We start from the raw sequence: 15624 nt of genomic DNA, 5'->3' as shown, positions 1-15624 counted from the left end.
CCAAAATACTATATTACTGCTACATTACTACACCATAATACTATATTACTGCTACATTACTACACCATAATACTATATTACTGCTACATTACACCACCAAAATACCATATTACTGCTACATTACTACACCATAATACTATATTACACCACCAAAATACTATATTACTGCTACATTACTACACCATAATACTATATTACTGCTACATTACTACACCATAATACTATATTACTGCTACATTACTACACCATAATACTATATTACACCACCAAAATACTATATTACTGCTACATTACTACACCATAATACTATATTACTGCTACATTACTACACCATAATACTATATTACTGCTACATTACTACACCATAACACTATATTACTGCTACATTACTACACCATAATACTATATTACACCACCAAAATACTATATTACTGCTAAATTACTACACCATAATACTATATTACTGCTACATTACTACACCATAATACTATATTACTGCTACATTACTACACCATAATACTATATTACTGCTACATTACTACACCATAATACTATATTACTGCTACATTACTACACCATAATACTATATTACTGCTACATTACTACACCATAATACTATATCACTGCTACATTACTACACCATAATACTATATTACTGCTACATTACTACACCATAATACTATATTACTGCTACATTACTATACCATAACACTATATTACTGCTACATTACTACACCATAATACTATATTACTGCTACATTACTACACCATAATACTATATTACTGCTACATTACTACACCATAATACTATATTACTGCTACATTACTACACCATAATACTATATTACTGCTACATTACTACACCATAATACTATATTACTGCTACATTACTACGCCATAATACTATATTACTGCTACATTACTACACCATAATATATATTACTGCTACATTACTACACCATAATACTATATGACTGCTACACACCATATATTATTCTGCTACATTACTACACCATAATACTATATTACTGCTACATTACTACACCATAATACTATATTACTGCTACATTACTACACCATAATACTATATTACTGCTACATTACTACACCATAATACTATATTACTGCTACATTACTACACCATAATACATATTACTGCTACATTACTACACCATAACCTATATTACTGCTACATACTACACCATAACACTATATTACTGCTACATTACTACACCATAATACTATATACTGCTACATTACTACACCATAACACTATATTACTGCTACATTACTACACCATAATACTATATTACACCACCATAATACTATATTACTGCTACATTACTACACCATAATACTATATTACACCACCATAATACTATATTACTGCTACATTACTACACCTAATACATATACTGCTACATCATTACTAAACCATATACTATTACTGCTACCATTACTACACCATAATACTATATTACTGCTACATTACTACACCATAATACTATATTACTGCTACATTACTACACCATAATACTATATTACTGCTACATTACTACACCATAATACTATATTACTGCTACATTACTACACCATAATACTATATTACTGCTACATTACTACACCATAATACTATATTACTGCTACATTACTACACCATAATACTATATTACTGCTACATTACTACACCATAATACTATATTACTGCTACATTACTACACCATAATACTATATTACTGCTACATTACTACACCATAATACTATATTACTGCTACATTACTACACCATAACACTATATTACTGCTACATTACTACACCATAATACTATATTACTGCTACATTACTACACCATAATACTATATTACTGCTACATTACTACACCATAATACTATATTACTGCTACATTACTACACCATAACACTATATTACTGCTACATTACTACACCATAATACTATATTACTGCTACATTACTACACCATAACACTATATTACTGCTACATTACTACACCATAATACTATATTACTGCTACATTACTACACCATAATACTATATTACACCACCATAATACTATATTACTGCTACATTACTACACCATAATACTATATTACACCACCATAATACTATATTACTGCTACATTACTACACCATAATACTATATTACACCACCAAAATACTATATTACTGCTACATTACTACACCATAATACTATATTACTGCTACATTACTACACCATAATACTATATTACTGCTACATTACTACACCATAACACTATATTACTGCTACATTACTACACCATAACACTATATTACTGCTACATTACTACACCATAATACTATATTACTGCTACATTACTACACCATAATACTATATTACTGCTACATTACTACACCATAATACTATATTACACCACCAAAATACTATATTACTGCTACATTACTACACCATAATACTATATTACTGCTACATTACTACACCACAATACTATATTACTGCTACATTACTACACCATAATACTATATTACTGCTACATTACTACACCATAATACTATATTACACCACCAAAATACTATATTACTGCTACATTACTACACCATAATACTATATTACTGCTACATTACTACACCATAATACTATATTACTGCTACATTACTACACCATAATACTATATTACTGCTACATTACTACACCGTAATACTATATTACTGCTACATTACTACACCGTAATACTATATTACTGCTACATACTACACCATAATACTATATTACTGCTACATTACTACACCATAATACTATATTACTGCTACATTACTACACCATAATACTATATTACTGCTACATTACTACACCATAATACTATATTACTGCTACATTACTACACCATAATACTATATTAATGCTACATTACTACACCATAATACTATATTACACCACCAAAATACTATATTACTGCTACATTACTACACCATAATACTATATTACTGCTACATTACTACACCATAATACTATATTACTGCTACATTACTACACCATAATACTATATTACTGCTACATTACTACACCATAATACTATATTACTGCTACATTACTACACCATAATACTATATTACACCTCCAAAATACTATATTACTGCTACATTTACTACACCATAATACCATATTACTGTTACATTACTACACCATAATACTATATTACTGCTACATTACTACACCATAATACTATATTACTGCTACATTACTACACCATAATACTATATTACACCACCAAAATACTATATTAATGCTACATTACTACACCATAATACTATATTACTGCTACATTACTACACCATAATACTATATTACTGCTACATTACTACACCATAATACTATATTACTGCTACATTACTACACCATAATACTATATTACTGCTACATTACTACACCATAATACTATATTACTGCTACATTACTACACCATAAACTATATTAAGCCACCAAAATACTATATTACTGCTACATTACTACACCATAAATACTATATTACTGCTACATTACTACACCATAATACTATATTACTGCTACATTACTACACCATAATACTATATTACTGCTTACATTACTACACCATAATACTATATTACGCCACCAAAATACTATATTACTGCTACATTACTACACCATAATACTATATTACTGCTACATACTACACCATAATACTATATTACTGCTACATTACTACACCAAAATATTATATATTACTGCTACATTACTACACCATAATACTATATTACTGCTACATTACTACACCATAATACTATATTACTGCTACATTACACCACCAAATACTATATTACTGCTACATTACTACACCATAATACTATATTACTGCTACATTACTACACCATAATACTATATTACACCACCAAAATATTATATTACTGCTACATTACTACACCATAATACTATATTACTGCTACATTACTACACCATAATACTATATTACACCACCAAAATATTATATTACTGCTACATTACTACACCATAATACTATATTACTGCTACATTACTACACCATAATACTATATTACTGCTACATTACTACACCATAATACTATATTACACCACCAAAATACTCCATCACTGCTACATTACTACACCATACTACTATATTACTGCTACATTTACTACACCATAATACTATATTACACCACCAAAATACTATATTACTGCTACATTACTACCACCATAATACTATATTACTGCTACATTACTACACCATAATACTATATTACACCACCAAAATACTCCATCACTGCTACATTACTACACCATAATACTATATTACGGCTACATTACTACACCATAATACTATATTACACCACCAAAATACTCCATTACTGCTACATTACTACACCATAATACTATATTACTGCTACATTACTACACCATAATACTATATTACTGCTACATTACTACACCATAATACTATATTACTGCTACATTACTACAACCATAATACTATATTACTGCTGCATTACTACACCATAATACTTATATTACTGCTACATTACTACACATAATACTATATTACTGCTACATTACTACACCATAATACTATATTACACCACCAAAATACTATATTACTGCTACATTACTACACCATAATACTATATTACTGCTACATTACTACACCATAATACTATATTACTGCTACATTACTACACCATAATACTATATTACTGCTACATTACTACACCATAATACTATATTACTGCTACATTACACCACCAAATACTATATTACTGCTACATTACTACACCATAATACTATATTACTGCTACATTACTACACCATAATACTACATTACTGGCTACATTACTACACCATAATACTATATTACTGCTACATTACTACACCATAATACTATATTTACTGCTACATTACTACACCATAATACTATATTACTGGCTACATTACTACACCATAATACTATATTACTGCTACATTACTACACCATAATACTATATTACTGCTACATTACTACACCATAATACTATATTACACCACCAAAATACTATATTACTGCTACATTACAACACCATAATACTATATTACGCTACATTACTACACCATAATACTATATTACTGCTACATTACTACACCATAACTATATACTGCTACATTACTACACCATAATACTTATTACTGCTACATTACTACACCATAATACTATATTACACCACCAAAAATACTATTACTGTACATTACTACACCATAATACTATATACTGCTACAATACTACACCATAATACTATATTCTGCTACATTACTACACCATAATACTATATTACTGCTACATTACTACACCATAATTACTATATTACTGCTACATTACTACACCATAATACTATATTACACCACCAAAATACTATATTTACTGCTACATTACACACCATAATACTATATTACTGCTACATTACTACACCATAATACTATATTACTGCTACATTACTGCCAGCATAATACTATATTACTGCTACATTACTACACCATAATACTATATTACTGCTACATTACTACACCATAATACTATATTACTGCTACATTACTACACCATAATACTATATTACTGCTACATTACTACACCATATACTATATTACTGCTACATTACTGCACCATAATACTATATTACTGCTACATTACTACACCATAATACTATATTACTGCTACATTACTACACCATATTACTATATTACTGCTACATTACTACACCATAATACTATATACTGCTACATTACTACACCATAATACTATATTACACCACCAAAATACTCCATTACTGCTACATTACTACACCATAATACTATATTACTGCTACATTACTGCACCATAATACTATATTACTGCTACATTACTACACCATAATACTATATTACTGCTACATTACTACACCATAATACTATATTACTGCTGCATTACTACACCATAATACTATATTACTGCTACATTACTACACCATAATACTATATTACTGCTACATTACTACACCATAATACTATATTACTGCTACATTACTACACCATAATACTATAGTACTGCTACATTACTACACCATAATACTATATTACTGCTACTTCACTACACCACAATACTATATTACTACTCCATTACTACACCATAATACTATATTACTACTACATTACTACACCATAATACTATATTACTGCTACATTACTACTCGATTACTACACCATGATACTCCATTACTACACCATAACAATGATTTTGTATTACTACACAATAATACTCCATTACACCATGATATTCCATTACACCATAATACTCCATTACTACACCATGATACTCCATTACTACACCATGATACTCCATTACACCATGATACTCCATTACTACACCAAGATATCCCATTACTACACCATGATACTCCATTACACCATGATACTCCATTACACCATGATACTCCATTACTACACCATGATACTCCATTACACCATGAGACTCCATTACTACACCATGATACTCCATTACTACACCATAATACTCCATTACAACAGGATAAAAAAGGATAGAATAGAAGATCAACTTTATTGGGTTAATGCTCTATTGGAGAAGGCTAACCCTAAAGTTGAATTCAGAATTAGGGCGAGGATCAGGTTAACCTAACCCTAAAGTTGAATTCAGAATTAGGGTGAGGATCAGGTTAACCTAACCCTAAAGTTGAATTCAGAATTAGGGCGAGGATCAGGTTAACCTAACCCTAAAGTTGAATTCAGAATTAGGGCGAGGATCAGGTTAACCTAACCCTAAAGTTGAATTCAGAATTAGGGCGAGGATCAGGTTAACCTAACCCTAAAGTTGAATTCAGAATTAGGGCGAGGATCAGGTTAACCTAACCCTAAAGTTGAATTCAGAATTAGGGCGAGGATCAGGTTAACCTATCCCTAAGGTTGAATTCAGAATTAAGGCTAGGATCAGGTTAACCTAACCCTAAAGTTGAATTCAGAATTAAGGCTAGGATCAGGTTAAACTAACCCTAAGGTTGAATTCAGAATTAAGGCGAGGACCAGGTTTGCTGAATTCCTCTCGGATGTGGTCTCTTCAGCCTTCCCAGCCACAGCCCTGTGATATAACCCCAGCCCCTGGACCTGAGATATAACCCCAGCCCCTGGACCTGAGATATAACCCCAGCCCCTGAGAAAAAAAACAGCCCCTGATATAACCCCAGCCCCTGATATAACCCCAGCCCCTGATATAACCCCAGCCCCTGGACCTGAGATATAACCCCAGCCCCTGATATAACCCCAGCCCCTGGACCTGAGATATAACCCCAGCACCTGGACCTGAGATATAACCCCAGCCCCTGATATAACCTCAGCCCCTGGACCTGAGATATAACCCCAGCCCCTGAGATATTACCCCAACCCCTGAGATATAACCCCAGCCCCTGGACCTGAGATATAACCCCAGCCCCTGGACCTGAGATATAACCCCAGCCCCTGGACCTGAGATATAACCCCAGCCCCTGATATAACCCCAGCCCCTGAGATATAACCCCAACCCCTGAGATATAACCCCAGCCCCTGAGATATTACCCCAACCCCTGAGATATAACCCCAGCCCCTGGACCTGAGATATAACCCCAGCCCCTGGACCTGAGATATAACCCCAGCCCCTGATATAACCCCAGTCCCTGAGATATAACCCCAACCCCTGAGATATAACCCCAGCCCCTGGACCTGAGATATAACCCCAGCCCCTGGACCTGAGATATAACCCCAACCCCTGATATAACTCCAGCCCCTGGACCTGAGATATAACCCCAGCACCTGGACCTGAGATATAACCCCAGCCCCTGGACCTGAGATATAACCCCAGCCCCTGGACCTGAGATATAACCCCAGCCCCTGGACCTGAGATATAACCCCAACCCCTGAGATATAACCCCAACCCCTGAGATCAAATCAAATCAAATTGTATTTGTCACATACACATGGTTAGCAGATGTTAATGTGAGTGTAGCGAAATGCTTGTGCTTCTAGTTCCGACAATGCAGTAATAACCAACAAGTAATCTAACTAACAATTCCAAAAAACGACTGTCTTATACACAGTGTAAGGGCATAAAGAATATGTACATAAGGATATATGAATGAGTGATGGTACAGAGGAGCATAGGCAAGATACAGTAGATGATATCGAGTACAGTATAACATATGAGATGAGTATGTAAACAAAGTGGCATAGTTAAAGTGGCTAGTGATACATGTATTACATAAGGATGCAGTCGATGATATAGAGTACAGTATCTGCGTATGCATATGAGATGAATAATGTAGGGTAAGTAACATTATATAAGGTAGCATTGTTTAAAGTGGCTAGTGATATATTTACATCATTTCCCATCAATTCCCATTATTAAAGTGGCTGGAGTAGAGTCAGTGTCGTTGACAGTGTGTTGGCAGTAGCCACTCAATGTTAGTGGTGGCTGTTTAACAGTCTGATGGCCTTGAGATAGAAGCTGTTTTTCAGTCTCTCGGTCCCAGCTTTGATGCTGTACTGACCTCGCCTTCTGGATGACAGCGGGGTGAACAGGCAGTGGCTCGGGTGGTTGATGTCCTTGATGATCTTTATGGCCTTCCTGTAGCATCGGGTGGTGTAGGTGTCCTGGAGGGCAGGTAGTTTGCCCCCGGTGATGCGTTGTGCAGACCTCACTACCCTTTGGAGAGCCTTACGGTTGAGGGCGGTGCAGTTGCCATACCAGGCGGTGATACAGCCCGCCAGGATGCTCTCGATTGTGCATCTGTAGAAGTTTGTGAGTGCTTTTGGTGACAAGCCAAATTTCTTCAGCCTCCTGAGGTTGAAGAGGCGCTGCTGCGCCTTCCTCACGATGCTGTCTGTGTGAGTGGACCAATTCAGTTTGTCTGTGATGTGTATGCCGAGGAACTTAAAACTTGCTACACTCTCCACTACTGTTCCATCGATGTGGATGGGGGGGTGTTCCCTCTGCTGTTTCCTGAAGTCCACAATCATCTCCTTAGTTTTGTTGACGTTGAGTGTGAGGTTATTTTCCTGACACCACACTCCGAGGGCCCTCACCTCCTCCCTGTAGGCCGTCTCGTCGTTGTTGGTAATCAAGCCTACCACTGTTGTGTCGTCCGCAAACTTGATGATTGAGTTGGAGGCGTGCGTGGCCACGCAGTCGTGGGTGAACAGGGAGTACAGGAGAGGGCTCAGAACGCACCCTTGTGGGGCCCCAGTGTTGAGGATCAGCGGGGAGGAGATGTTGTTGCCTACCCTCACCACCTGGGGGCGGCCCATCAGGAAGTCCAGTACCCAGTTGCACAGGGCGGGGTCGAGACCCAGGGTCTCGAGCTTGATGACGAGCTTGGAGGGTACTATGGTGTTGAATGCCGGGCTGTAGTCGATGAACAGTATTCTCACATAGGTATTCCTCTTGTCCAGATGGGTTAGGGCAGTGTGCAGTGTGGTTGAGATTGCATCGTCTGTGGACCTATTTGGGCGGTAAGCAAATTGGAGTGGGTCTAGGGTGTCAGGTAGGGTGGAGGTGATATGGTCCTTGACTAGTCTCTCAAAGCACTTCATGATGGATGTGAGTGCTACGGGGCGGTAGTCATTTAGCTCAGTTACCTTAGCTTTCTTGGGAACAGGAACAATGGTGGCCCTCTTGAAGCATGTGGGAACAGCAGACTGGTATAGGGATTGATTGAATATGTCCGTAAACACACCGGCCAGCTGGTCTGCGCATGCTCTGAGGGCGCGGCTGGGGATGCCATCTGGGCCTGCAGCCTTGCGAGGGTTAACATGTTTAAATGTCTTACTCACTTCGGTTGCAGTGAAGGAGAGACCGCATGTTTTCGTTGCAGGCCGTGTCAGTGGCACTGTATTGTCCTCAAAGCGGGCAAAAAAGTTATTTAGTCTGCCTGGGAGCAAGACATCCTGGTCCGTGACTGGGCTGGGTTTCTTCCTGTAGTCCGTGATTGACTGTAGACCCTGCCACATGCCTCTTGTGTCTGAGCCGTTGAATTGAGATTCTACTTTGTCTCTGTACTGGCGCTTAGCTTGTTTGATAGCCTTGCGGAGGGAATAGCTGCACTGTTTGTATTCAGTCATGTTACCAGACACCTTGCTATGATTAAAAGCAGTGGTTCGCGCCTTCAGTTTCACACGAATGCTGCCATCAATCCACGGTTTCTGGTTAGGGAATCATTGCTATGGGAACGACATCTTCAACGCACGTTCTAATGAACTCGCACACTGAATCAGCGTATTCGTCAATGTTGTTGTCTGAGGCAATACGAAACATCTCCCAGTCCACGTGATGGAAGCAGTCTTGGAGTGTGGAGTCAGCTTGGTCAGACCAGCGTTGGACAGACCTCAGCGTGGGAGCTTCTTGTTTTATTTTCTGTCTGTAGGCAGGGATCAACAAAATGGAGTCGTGGTCAGCTTTACCGAAAGGGGGGCGGGGCAGGGCCTTATATGCATCGCGGAAGTTAGAGTAACAATGATCCAGGGTCTTTCCACCCCTGGTTGCGCAATCGATATGCTGATAAAATTTAGGGAGTCTTGTTTTCAGATTAGCCTTGTTAAAATCCCCAGCTACAATGAATGCAGCCTCCGGATAAATCGTTTCCAGAGAGTTAAATAAAGTTCGTTCAGAGCCATCGATGTGTCTGCTTGGGGGGGGATATATACGGCTGTGATTATAATCGAAGAGAATTCTCTTGGTAGATAATGCGGTCTACATTTGATTGTGAGGAATTCTAAATCAGGTGAACAGAAGGATTTGAGTTCCTGTATGTTTCTTTGTATGTTTCTTTCATCACACCATGTCACGATATAACCCCAGCCCCTGATATATAACCCCAGCCCCTGATATATAACCCCAGCCCCTGATATAATCCCAGCCCCTGGACCTGAGATATAACCCCAACCCCTGATATAACCCCAGCCCCTGGACCTGAGATATAACCCCAGCCCCTGGACCTGAGATATAACCCCAGCCCCTGATATATAACCCCAGCCCCTGGACCTGAGATATAACCCCAGCACCTGGACCTGAGATATAACCCAGCCCCTGGACCTGATATATAACCCCAGCCCCTGGACCTGAGATATAACCCCAGCCCCTGGACCTGAGATATAACCCCAGCACCTGGACCTGAGATATAACCCCAGCCCCTGGACCTGATATATAACCCCAGCCCCTGGACCTGAGATATAACCCCAGCCCCTGGACCTGAGATATAACCCCAGCCCCTGATATATAACCCCAGCCCCTGATATAATCCCAGCCCCTGATATATAACCCCAGCCCCTGATATAATCCCAGCCCCTGATATATAACCCCAGCCCCTGATATATAACCCCAGCCCCTGATATATAACCCCAGCCCCTGATATATAACCCCAGCCCCTGATATATAACCCCAGCCCCTGATATATAACCCCAGCCCCTGATATAACCCCAGCCCCTGATATATAACCCCAGCCCCTGATATATAACCCCAGCCCCTGATATAATCCCAGCCCCTGGACCTGAGATATAACCCCAGCCCCTGATATATAACCCCAGCCCCTGATATATAACCCCAGCCCCTGATATAACCCCAGCCCCTGATATAACCCCAGCCCCTGATATATAACCCCAGCCCCTGATATAATCCCAGCCCCTGGACCTGAGATATAACCCCAGCCCCTGATATATAACCCCAGCCCCTGATATAATCCCAGCCCCTGGACCTGAGATATAACCCCAGCCCCTGATATAATCCCAGCCCCTGGACCTGAGATATAACCCCAACCCCTGATATAACCCCAGCCCCTGGACCTGAGATATAACCCCAGCCCCTGGACCTGAGATATAACCCCAGCCCCTGATATAACCCCAGCCCCTGGACCTGAGATATAACCCCAGCCCCTGATATAACCCCAGCCCCTGGACCTGAGATATAACCCCAGCCCCTGATATAACCCCAGCCCCTGGACCTGAGATATAACCCCAGCCCCTGATATAACCCCAGCCCCTGATATAACCCCAGCCCATGATATAACCCCAGCCCCTGAGATATAACCCCAGCCCCTGGACCTGAGATATAACCCCAGCCCCTGATATATAACCCCAGCCCCTGGACCTGAGATATAACCCCAGCCCCTGATATAACCCCAGCCCCTGGACCTGAGATATAACCCCAGCCCCTGATATATAACCCCAGCCCCTGAGATATAACCCCAGCCCCTGATATAACCCCAGCCCCTGGACCTGAGATATAACCCCAGCCCCTGATATAACCCCAGCCCCTGATATAACCCCAGCCCCTGATATAACCCCAGCCCCTGATATAACCCCAGCCCCTGAGATATAACCCCAGCCCCTGATATAACCCCAGCCCCTGGACCTGAGATAAAACCCCAGCCCCTGATATAACCCCAGCCCCTGATATAACCTCAGCCCCTGATATAACCCCAGCCCCTGAGATATAACCCCAGCCCCTGATATAACCCCAGCCCCTGATATAACCCCAGCCCCTGAGATATAACCCCAGCCCCTGATATAACCCCATCCCCTGATATAACCCCAGCCCCTGGACCTGAGATATAACCCCAGCCCCTGATATAACCCCAGCCCCTGATATAACCCCAGCCCCTGGACCTGAGATATGCCCTCAGCCTCCAGCTGTGATATACCCTCAGCCTCCAGCTCAGTACCGTGATATGCCCTCAGCCTCCAGCGCAGTACCCAGTGATATGCCCTCAGCCTCCAGCGCAGTACCCAATGATACGCCTTCAGCCTCCAGCGCAGTACCTTGTGATATGCCTCGGTACTTAGTCCCCTTGACCCTGCGATATGCACCTTCACTGTGATATGACCTGGCTTGACCCTGCGATAGGATATGCACCTTCACTGTGATATGACCTGGCTTGACCCTGCGATAGGATATGCACCTTCACTGTGATATGACCTGGCTTGACCCTGCGATAGGATATGCACCTTCACTGTGATATGACCTGGCTTGACCCTGCGATAGGATATGCACCTTCACTGTGATATGACCTGGCTTGACACTGCGATAGGATATGCACCTTCACTGTGATATGACCTGGCTTGACCCTGCGATAGGATATGCACCTTCACTGTGATATGACCTGGCTTGACCCTGCGATAGGATATGCACCTTCACTGTGATATGACCTGGCTTGACCCTGCGATAGGATATGCACCTTCACTGTGATATGACCTGGCTTGACCCTGCGATAGGATATGCACCTTCACTGTGATATGACCTGGCTTGACCCTGCGATAGGATATGCACCTTCACTGTGATATGACCTGGCTTGACCCTGCGATAGGATATGCACCTTCACTGTGATATGACCTGGCTTGACCCTGCGATAGGATATGCACCTTCACTGTGATATGACCTGGCTTGACCCTGCGATAGGATATGCACCTTCACTGTGATATGACCTGGCTTGACCCTGCCACGTGATATATGTTGCATGACCAAGTCTGGAAGATTACAGAGGGCTGGTTTAGGAGACAGGAGTTTAATGTAACAGGTGAACACATTTACCAGTGGCTGAGAATAGGATGGGAGGGAGAGAGAGTTGGGAGGGAAGGGGGAGGGAGAGAGAGGGGGGGGGTAGTTGGAGGGAGAGAGAGGGGAAGGGTGGAGAGAGGGGGGGTAGAGAGGGGGAGGGGGGAGAAAGAGGGGGGGAGACAGGGGGAGGAAGGGGGGGGGGAGACAGGGGGAGGGGGCAGACGAGAGAAGGGAAGAAGGGATATCAAGATAGAGAGGCGAGCTAAGCTAAAATCCTTAGCCTGTGATTCAGCTTCCTGTGCCCCAGACAGCACCGGTGTGTTTATCTTTTAAAAGCAACTGTCACTTCATCGTTTTTACCAACATGTCATCATCTCTGTTGGCTTCCATTAATGGAATCTGGCTTTAATACAAGTCCTGATTACTTTACAACCCTAGTCTTCAGTACTCAGTTGTGTTGCTGTGAAGTGGTGTGCAAGGGCCTAATGGAAATTTAGGAGGTGATCGCGAGTGATGAGGATGTCTAGGAGGTTATCGCGAGTGACGAGGCCCTCCAGGAGGTTATTGCGAGTGATGAGGATGTCCTGGAGGTTATAGGGTGTGATGAGGATGTCTAGGAGGTTATCGGGAGTGATGAGGATGTCTAGGAGGTTATCGCGAGTGACGAGGCCCTCCAGGAGGTTATCGCGAGTGATGAGGATGTCTAGGAGGTTATCGCGAGTGACGAGGCCCTCCAGGAGGTTATCGCGAGTGACGAGGCCCTCCAGGAGGTTATCGCGAGTGATGAGGATGTCTAGGAGGTTATCGCGAGTGACGAGGCCCTCCAGGAGGTTATCGCGAGTGACGAGGCCCTCCAGGAGGTTATCGCGAGTGATGAGGATGTCTATGAGGTTATCACGAGTGACGAGCCCCTCCAGGAGGTTGTCGCGAGTGATGAGGATGTCTAGGAGGTTATCGCGAGTGACGAGGCCCTCCAGGAGGTTATCGCGAGTGACGAGGCCCTCCAGGAGGTTATCGCGAGTGACGAGGCCCTCCAGGAGGTTATCGCGAGTGATGAGGGCCGTCTACAGGGTTATCCCGAGTGATGAGGGCGTCTAGGAAGTTATCGCGAGTGATGAGAGCATCTAGGAAGTTATCGCGAGTGATGAGGGCATCTAGGAAGTTATCGCGAGTGATGAGGGTACCTAGAAGGTTATCGCGAGTGATGAGGATGTCTAGGAGGTTATCGCGAGTGATGAGGGCGTCTAGGAGTTTATCGCGAGTGATGAGGGCATCTAGGAGGTTATCGCGAGTGATGAGGGCGTCTAGGAGTTTATCGCGAGTGATGAGGGCATCTAGGAGGTTATAGCGAGTGATGAGGGTGTCTAGGAGGTTATCGCGAGAGATGAGATGTCTAGGATGTTATCGCAAGGGATGATGGCATTTAGGAGGTTATCGCGAGGGATGAGGGCGTCTAGGAGGTTACCACGAGGGATGAGGGCATCTAGGAGGTTATCGCGAGTGATGAGGGCATCTAGGAGGTTATCAGGATCTGTGACATAAAGCTCTAATCAGTTTCAATGATATCATGCTGATTCAAGGGCAGCAAGTAACACCTGTTTTTATGTGTGTGTGTGTGTGTGTGTGTGTGTGTGTGTGTGTGTGTGTGTGTGTGTGTGTGTGTGTGTGTGTGTGTGTGTGTGTGTGCGTGCGTGCGTGCGTGCGTGCGTGTGACTCCATCAGGATACATTTAAACCCACATAAGGCTCCGTCTCCTGGTGGACAGGCAGGGATCAGGTGGGGGTCAGGAGGAGAGGATGAGGATGAGGGGGGAGGGGAGGATGAGGGGGGAGGAGAGGATGAGGGGGGAGGAGAGGAGTGGATGAGATGAGATGAGGGGGGAGAGGAGAAGAGGGGTGGTCACTAAAGGAAAAGCAGCCTGCTGAGACTGACTGAAAAAAGACACACTCAGCACAACGCACGCGCGTATGTGCGCGTATGTGTGTGTGTGTGTGTGTGTGTGTGTGTGTGTGTGTGTGTGTGTGTGTGTGTGTGTGTGTGTGTGAGTGAGGGAGTGAGTGACA

The 15624-nt window shown here is 41.9% G+C and overlaps 1 protein-coding gene across 3 annotated transcripts in view; it reads right to left on the bottom strand.

Moving 5' to 3' along the window:
• The window catches only part of LOC109886741 (partitioning defective 3 homolog B), a 174008-nt gene that overhangs the window by 1178 nt on the left and 157206 nt on the right, over positions 1-15624 (bottom strand). The gene's annotated exons all lie outside the window — the stretch shown is intronic.

The sequence above is a fragment of the Oncorhynchus kisutch genome, linkage group LG2, assembly GCF_002021735.2.
Source record: "Oncorhynchus kisutch isolate 150728-3 linkage group LG2, Okis_V2, whole genome shotgun sequence".
NCBI classification, from domain to species: domain Eukaryota; kingdom Metazoa; phylum Chordata; class Actinopteri; order Salmoniformes; family Salmonidae; genus Oncorhynchus; species Oncorhynchus kisutch.
The sequence above is the reverse complement of the archived record's forward strand: the minus strand, read 5'-3'. Positions and strand labels throughout refer to the sequence as shown.